This window comes from Argiope bruennichi, chromosome X2 (assembly GCF_947563725.1).
Source record: "Argiope bruennichi chromosome X2, qqArgBrue1.1, whole genome shotgun sequence".
NCBI lineage: Eukaryota > Metazoa > Arthropoda > Arachnida > Araneae > Araneidae > Argiope > Argiope bruennichi.
In genome coordinates this window covers 61,654,455-61,664,236 of record NC_079163.1, presented here as the reverse complement: position 1 = coordinate 61,664,236, position 9,782 = coordinate 61,654,455, and positions in this window count along the sequence as shown.

The following is a 9,782-nucleotide window of genomic DNA, read 5'->3' as shown; positions in this document are numbered from 1 at the left end:
AATTGGGAGTTTTTATCAATCTTTAACTCTCTAGTAGGTTTTTCACTTCCTCCTTTATTTCCTAATATATATACTTTTTAATTTCAAGTAAGCTTATTCAACAGAATTCATGTATTTCAGTTAATCAGGGAATACGTTCAGTGAAATGTTTTCTTTAAAAATGCATTCCATAAATCCTTCCATCATTCTAAAAAGCCAAATCTGGGAGAGCAAACTGATCGCCAAAGGCGGCAAGTTTAAAGAAAGACAAGTATTAATTTCAATTAAACATTGAAATTCTGTTTATTCTTTTCTCCGAGAAAAATCTTTTACCCTTTGAATTTGATGTTTATTCCTATATATTATAATCTGATAAGGAAATGAATTCTTATAATCGTGAAAAAGCATTTCATATATTGTTATCCTTCAGCGAAGACGGGCCGCAGTTGTCTCGGCTTTGGGATGGCTTTAGTTTAGTTATATTAACTTCCCGTTTTAAAGCAACACTAGGGATATTTTGGGATGGACGTCGCAATTTTTAACCGCGGTCAGATGACGAGGAGGACACCTGAGCTGACATCCCCCTCTCCAAACTTCCACAACATATCAGAGGGAGGACGTTTGGTCTCGACGGATTCAGCATGTACCAGACCTGCTTACACGACGGTTCTTTGGTAGAACGGGTCTCTAGCCAGAAACCCTCCAGTTCCGAATCCTAGATCTTACCAACAGGCCACCATAGCCTTTCTGGTATCGGAGAGATCTAGACTCGAAACCGATTTCACTAAGATCTGTCGCGTATATGGACCTGTTATGAATTAAATCTAACATTGTGAGCCAAACGCTCGGGTATTGGCTTGATACGGATTGTGGGTCATCATTTGACTGTGGTTCAAATATTACCACATATCCAAAATTTGACTGTGACCATAAAATTATTGCTTGTAAACTTAAGAAGTGATTTTAACAGACACTTAAATTAAACTTAGGCAGAAATATTAACAGATATTTAAACCATTGAGATAAATTAAATGTCTTATTTTTATTTAATTTGTCTTATTTCAAGCTGTAAAGCTGGAATTGCGTAAACGATTTTTCTCTGAGTTCTGAAATTTTGATTTCTTGCTTATTTTTGATAACAATGTACTATTTTAATATTTTTAAAAATAATTGGTGGGTTATTGATTTATTTAACTAAATTTTTCTTCCATACATGCGGAGCTGTCTGGTAATGAATTCGAGAAATATTTATTTTGAGTGCACATAATATTTATAATAAAAAATTATAAAGACCAAAATTTCGAAAATAATTAAAGCAATAGATTAATTAATTAACTTTTTAACACATTACTAAAAGCGAATTTTTAAAAACCGTTTTTGTTAAACTTGTTTTTCACAAAACTTGAGATCAACTCATTTGTTTTTGAAGATATCTCGTCGTGAGATTCTAAATATATGAATATCGGCGATTATAGCATGCTAGTATTATAATAAATCAGTAGAATATTTCCATAATATTTAAAGAATATTACAATTAGAGGGTTAATAAGCAAGTTTTCATTTCGCATCACTTTTCATGCCGTTTCGCGACTTTACAGTAGATGCACAAATAGCTATGGGACCGAAATGTTTCTGGCTCTAAATCTAACTTCCGTATCACACCAGAGGAAATATGTTTACCCCAGATCATCTTAATTATATTAGGTAGTATATTAGGCTTACACACCTCGAATCTTTGGAGGAATCCTTCAGAAATTGGAAAGACGTTATTGGCCCAGATGTCACCTTCGTCGCTTGACTATGACTCCTTGCTGTTTGTAACTTTTATTTTTTTCTACTGTAAATATTTTGGCATTTAATAAAATTCCCGTAAGATGCCCATCAAACCGTTCAGTGACCAGAATGGCTATGGATACGGAGTATGAGACAGCGATCTGTTCTGTCTGTAAAAGCTTTTATGTTGACAATTTACAGATCTCTTGATCTATTCATGATACTCGATTCGTTGAATGACAACTCCGAATAGCAGTACGTGATATGGTAGAGTTATCCAATACCAATTACAATTTGCTTATAATTTCTGCACAGAAAATTGAGGATATTTTTGCAAATAGTCTTTATATCCTGATCAACACCTATATTTCAGCGACGTTTCTAAAAGCGTCCAAATTCACTGCAAGGCTTTGATATAATATTCAATTAATAAGGAATTTAGTTTTTCTTCCTTATATAGTAAACTTGAGAAAGAGGTGTTTCTGTTTCTTAAATACATTGCGAGCTTTACCTTCTAGTGGTTAACTTTTGTGGATCTGCTTACATGCAAATGGCAATTATTGCATTTACTTCAATACATAAATCAGTTCTGTTATCATATAATAATGTTTTTACATATTTTGATAAAATGTCACCGACAACCGCAAACAGTTCTATTTTTGTATCAATTTGTGGTTGTTTCATGTCAAAAATGCTTTGCAATGCATATGTATGAAAAATCACTCGCCATAATGGATACAAAAAAATTTCATATTCTTTTATCATATCTTCTATGACGTTCCACAATCTTTATTGTTTTATTTAAGTCTGAAAAACAGCACATGGATATTCCAAAATCCATTCTTTCGTATCAACATTTTATCTGGAACCTCTAAGATAAACTCAGAGCTGTGGAATGAAGCTCCTTCAGAGCACATAACTGTCAAATGGATAAGATCTTGCCAAACAAAATCCCCGCTAAGCTTCTGTTGGATTGAGCCGCAAGAAGGAAAAAAAAAAGATTAAGGAACTGGAAGAGAAGGAAAACAATAAAGCGCCAACGTGAGAGAGGGTAAGAAAACGAAACAAAATAGAGAGAGAGAGAACGAATCAGATCTATTTTACTACCAAACGCTTTCTTTCATTACTCTGTCTAAATCAGATAACCACAAATGATGATGAGGATTTTAATCCAATTAGTTACGACTTTCTATTAGGTGTTTCATTTCCAGAACTATTTGAATAAGTAAAACAATTACTTCACTTTTACGTGATATAAAACACCATTGAATATGCAGGAATCAACTTTCGTTTTGAAATATTCTTGCTTTATTTCATTAGCTGTTGAAAAAATTCTTGAGTACTAAAATTTTATTTGAAAGAAAATTACGAAGTTCGGATAACAGAATGGTTTTTCCTTATTGTTATTTATTTATTTATGTTTGGGATTCTGCAGTGATAGTTGTTTAGCAATCTCATCAAAGTTATTGGTAAGTTTTCATAAGGGAAAATACTGTTTTGTTTCTCAAAGCTTATTATGAATGAATGAATTGTTTTTTAATGAAATAAAATATATTATTTGAAGTTTTATACTAATTTTGGAGCTGTATAAGTATTGGATTGTAGGTTATGAAAATATTAGAAGTGCAAGTTATGAAAATATTAGAAGTGCAAGTTATAAGAATATTACAAAAATTTGAATAATTTAAATTTATCTTCACTAATTTATAAGCTTAATAATATAACGACCATTTGCTGCTTATATAAAGTTCTTTGCTCTATCGGTTTAAATCGGCATAAATAAAAAGGCGAACATTTCTATCTAAAGATGATACTGAATTTTTATTATGAATTGAATGCTTATTAAGATAGTATATTGAAATATTATGTTCTTTCTCATTTTGTTAATATTTGTTAAATAATTGAAATGAAAGTTTTTTTTTTTTTTTACTAAAAAAACATTGCAACTTTCCTTTTTTTTTAAAAACCATATGCTTCACATCTTTAAAGGGGCGTCTCAATTTCTCACATGCATTTTTTAAACCAAAGAATATATAAAAAATGGACGAGGACATCTCTTTTCCCAGCTTTCGATTTTCATGATTCATTCGATATTCTAAACAATAGGATGTGTTTGTGTTTCGCTTCAGTAGTGATTTGTATTTTTCCTTATGACGCCCTAAGTGAACAGAAAACTTAAATGTCAAGAATCGGAAGATTGGTTAGAATCCCATTCATCGAAGATTCCATTTGTACAACCCAGTCTTCTCTCCTTATGAGCCCCTGACTTCCATCTTAATATTTCCATTAGTCCCTATAGAATCTATTTTAAAGCTCTTACTCTTTGGAAATGTATGGATAACAGAAAAGGATTAACCGAACTCTTAAGCTGAACTTCAAACGAAATAATAATAAGATAGGCATACATAGTTGAAAACTGCTAAAATATTTTAAATATTGTTTTGATAAATCTTGTTATTTATTTTTAAAACTATTACTGCATTAAAAAGGGTAACGACAATATTTTAAAATATAATGCTACATTTTTTGAGAAATAATTTCTTAAACATTTGAGTGCAGTATTTTGAAAAGTGAAGTCTTTGAGAAATGCAATTATGTTTTTGCTTTAGGATAATACAAATCATTTCCTTTAGTCTATGGAAGTATGCATTTAGTAACAGAAAAGTTTTTTTTCTCCATCTTGAAACGCCTATGGATGCTTGCTTCGGAATTCGGGTTTGCAACTGAGTTCTAATAGTAAATTTTTCAAATGAATAAAATTATTTTAACTTCGTTCTTCCGAAGAATTTGAAATGGTACTTCTCTATATGAATTGAATTCTATATGAAATGGATTCTTATTCAATTTACTAATTTTTGATAGATATTCAGTAAATTAACTTCCACAAGTACAGTTACGCAAAAAAAATTAAAGGTAAAGCATATATATATATAAGCATATAATTAAGTTCCTTCGTTCATTTTTAACTGCCTGTTTATATACAGGGTGTTTATAAAGTCCCGGACCCATTTTGATGTTTAATAACTCATAAAATAATAAAGATAGATTTAAATTAATAACATAAATGGTTAAATAGACTCAAAAAGTTTCATGACCCTTGTCAATGAACTTCCACGTGTGCCCCCTTCGTCGCACGGAGAATATCAAGTAAATTGTCAATTTCACGCCAGGTAGCGACAAGCATGTCGGCATCCACAGAGCCATTTGCGCACTTTATGGCGATTAACAATGCCAGAAACATGAAAGGATGCTTCATCGGAGAACATTATGCTCTTCAGAAAATCAGCAACATCTTCTATCCTCCTTAGCATATCTGTTGCAAAGGCCATCCTCCTAGGTCTATCGTTCGGTTCCAAAACTTGAACAATTTGAACTTTGTATGCATGCAGTCTTAATTTTTTCTTAATAACCTTGTAACATCATTTCTTAATAACCTTGTAATAACATCAAAAGTAAACATAACATTGCAATAGTTGACAAAAACAAAAGAGAGAAAAATGCAATTAATAAGCAGACGGTATTTAGAAAAGTACAGATATTTAGACTGGAAAATGAAATTATCTGAAATTAACCACACGCGCAGACGATATTTACAAAAGTAAAAATATTCAAACTTGAAAAGGAAAATATATGAGTTATTCCATCAATAAATGTCATAAGTGTGTTTATATCTTTATTATTTTATGAGTTATTAAACATCAAAATGGGTCCGGGACTTTATAAACACCCTGTATTTTCTCTTCAATTTGTTTTCAGAAAGAGCAGCATAATAAATGCTATTCTTTACTGAAGGATGGGGCATATTTAGCCTTACATACAAAGGTTTCCAGATTATCATGAGTTATATTCTACTTCGATAACAATATTCAATTTAATAATCATTTCATCTTCGATTTCTGTTGAGCAACAAAATTATAATTCCAGTTGTATGAGCGTCAACAACGCACACGATTAAACTGTGAAATGCTTTCAAATGCGAGCTGTATACGAAAACAACATGACAATCAACGGAATTCATCAATGATGCTTTCTCTTAAGTAAAAATAATGCAACCGTCAGCAACATACGTCATCATCAACACGTTTTCAAGAAAATCATGACATTGAAATGTTTTGGTAGAAAACTTGAATTGAGAAACTCAGAACTGTTAGCATGAATTTTAATCACCCAATATATTACTGCCATTGGCAAATTTCACAGAGGCTGAAATCAATTAGCTATGGCAGATGAAGGCTCTCGAAATCAAATGTCAAACTATTTAATTAAGTTCGCTTTGACAGATCGATTCAAATTTGTCTCTGTGTTGGTTAAGAGTCTTCTCATATTGCACCAATTGATGGGAAGTAATAATGAGTAGACTCAAGTAGTTTGAGGCCAACTCAAGAGAAAAGTTTGCTTTTCGAAATGGAAAAGAAATGTTTTGTAGTTTTCGGGACCTCTTGAATATTTACCTTAATCCTTTTCGATCATATTTATTGAAAACTGAAACATCTTCAAAAATAATTTAAAATTTGTTTGTTTCGAGACAACAAAAAAGTTGATTAAGTAAAAAATAACTATCAGTAGCTTATAATTAAAAGCCTTTTATTTCGTTCCCTTCACCAAATATCAAATAGCTTGGTGGTAACGTCGAGACCTGATTCGACCGAAGAACCGCCATGTAAGCGGGCATGGTGCATGTTAAATCCGCTCGGGGCCAAACATCTCACGCTAGTGTGGTGTGGAAGTTTGGAGAGGGGGGTATCAGCTCAGGTGTCACCCTCGTCATCTGATCACGGTTCAAAATACGCAGTCCGTCCCAAAACAGCCCTAGTGTTGCTTTAAAAACGGGACGTTAATATAACTGAACTAAAACTCACCAAATATCAAGAGAAAATTTAGATTTTGTCATTGCCCTACAGACTCATTAACTTTTCTATCAATCGTTGGTAAAAACATTTTTCATTCAATTTACCATTCATCTCACTCAGTCTCATGAAAATTCACCAAACTGCTCTATGAAATTAAAATACTCAGTATATTTAAATTTCATTTATTTATTTTTTCGTGGCATTTTAACCCTAGAAATGAAATTAGTGATCACATTAACATTTAACAAAGCATCAAAATTTCACTGAAATAATTTACATCATTTTTTTACAGATACAAACCATCAAACAGCAGTAAAATAATGTGATGGATTTTTTCTTCAGGATTTTAACTAAGCTTTTTATATATATTTCATATATGTTCAAATAATATTGCTACTCACTTTTTTGTGAGCCATTTGAAAACACACATGGATAATCGTACATATTGACTTGCAGTCATTGCATTTTCTAATGATTAAATTTCGGAAAATTTTAATCATTGCAACTATATTTTTATTAGCAATAACTGTATCTGATAATATTTATACTGTTTAATTTTTATGGCTACCACAAAAGAAAAAAAATGATAAGATAAATTAAGATATGACAAACATAATGAAACATTAATTGAGCAAGAAAAGAAGAACCTGTGCCTTAAAAAATTTTCAGGAATTTCCCCAAAAATTAAGATATTTCTTATCTTTCATTCTCGATCTGGCATTTATTAAAGATTGTTTTTCCTGATAAATTAGTCATTGGAAGTTTAGACAGTTAAAGATAAAAATAGAGACCCTATAAAGAACAGAAATATGTTCTATGAATCAGATTCCAGTATCTTTCCGTTTTCTTTTCTTCATTTTAATCTCATTAATTTTCTCATAAATATTTTATTGCCAACTATCGATACTTGCATCTTCAACTTCAAAGCTGATTTCAAATGCTTTTTAGCTGTATTACTTTGTTGAAAAAACATCCTCTTGAATATTCTTTAGAATTTTGCAAAATTGTTCTGCAAAGATTCAATGCTAATTAAATGTTTCTATCCTGGATTTATTTTCAGCTACCTTTTGAAAAGGTCTAATTTTAAAGAGGAATTTTTTTTCAGCGACCTCTAAAGTTAACATATCAATTCTATTAATGTTTTTAAGAAGAATATTTCATTCTTCTTTAAATGGCAAGGTACGACGAAATACTGCATTTTAATAAAAAGTGATAAAAATAGACCATGAATGGTCAATTGTTAAAAACAATCTGATTGATTCAAACTCGAGATTTTTTTTTTTCATTTAAAAACTACAAAAAGCTTTCGAGTAATAAGAATGCGAGAAAACTAAAATAAATAAGTATTTTTCTTTTTTTAATATCACACTTGAAAAGAAATTTTTGCTGACTTTCATCGCTTTTTGAGTTTTTCTTACATTTGTTGAACAATAAAACTTGCTCGCTGATTGGAAAACATACAATGCAGATGTTATTTTGTTGAACCGTTCTTGGTGACTAACTTGTTCTATAGGAGATGTTTTTTGACTTTTATATAACGGAATAAAGTAGAGGAAATGAAAGGACAGATTTGAACTTCTTTGTGTGTGTGTGTATGTGTTTTCTAATCTCGGGCTTTAAAGGAAAGAATCAATAATATGTGCGTGAAAGTCGGATGCGTGAGATGAAACTTAAAATAAATCAATATATGTTTCTGAAGTAAGGAGTGCTCCTAAAATGAAACCCTGTTTTAAAGTAAATGCATTTTTCTGAGTCGTATCGATTGACATCATTTCGGAATATGAAGATCTTCGGATAAATTTATGGTGAAAATATGCACGAAAGTAACATTTGCTTTCTCCATCGAAATACAAAACAAATTAATGAATGCTGTTTCCTTTGAGTTCTGTCGTAATACTTGTTTTTCTTAAGATCATGATGTTTTTATAATGCACAGAATCACATCATGTTTAAATGTTTTTCAATTTTTTTATACTTTTGGATTTTAAAATTTTGCTTTCTTTTCTCACGATATTCATTAAATTAGTTTATGTGATAAGGATTTTACATTAAAAATCTTGTTTCCAAAGATGGAATTACGCAAACGATTTTCCTCTTACTTGTCGGTGTGCTAGAGCATTTGTACACTTGCATATTCTGGATATCAATACATTACGTTTTTATTTTCAGAAATTTCATTATAAGTTAATAGGTTAATTATTAGTTAATAAAATGAAGATTTCATGCTAGTTGCATCACCTACCGAGACTTTCAGGAAAAAAAATTGATTTTAAGATTCTGGTATGTTTATAGTAGTAAATTATAAATTAAAAAGTGAAAAATAGAAAACAATTCAAATAAAAAAAATCTGAAAATTGATTTTATTAAAAGGTAAAAGCGCATTTAACATTGTTCATTTTTTTAACATCTCATAAAAATCTCCTTTATTCTTCAGTTTCTTTTTATTAAATGTATGTCATTACTGAATGCAGAGTCCAAGTGGAAAGAGAAACCATGTCAATATAGGTAAAAAAATGTTAATTATTTTTTATTTGCTTTTTTACAGAAATTTTTTTTTCAATAGAAAACACAATTGATGTCGCTTTAAAATTTCATTAAAATGTGTTGGAATTATCTTAACGCGTGAATAATTATGATATAGCAACTGAACATGAAAGGTCGTTTTGGTTAAGCTTATTTACGTCATTTTAACGTTTTATTATTAATTACATCTTCTCTTGGGTACAATAAACACTAAAAATGTGAATAATCAATGAAAGTTCAATAATACAAATTCTTTAATTATTAACGAACACAGCAATTTAAACAAAATTTAAAAATGGATAACCGATTTATTTTTTTCTAATTAAATATTTTAAAGCATGCTTAACTGCTGTAAAAAGGGACATTTCAACTATATATATATATATATATATATATATATATATATATATATATATATATATATATATATATATATATATATATATATATATATATTAGAAATAGGAATTTATTCAGATTTTAAAATTCTCCAAAGCACATTTTTTTTTGTTCCGAAACTATATTTTTCACAATACCTCATATATGCTTATATTGACAGAACGAGTAGATGTATATATTTAAATGCTAATATTATTTTATTGTAAATATTGTTTAGAGAGTAAGTTAGTAAGAGACTTCTTGTCATATATAACGAAT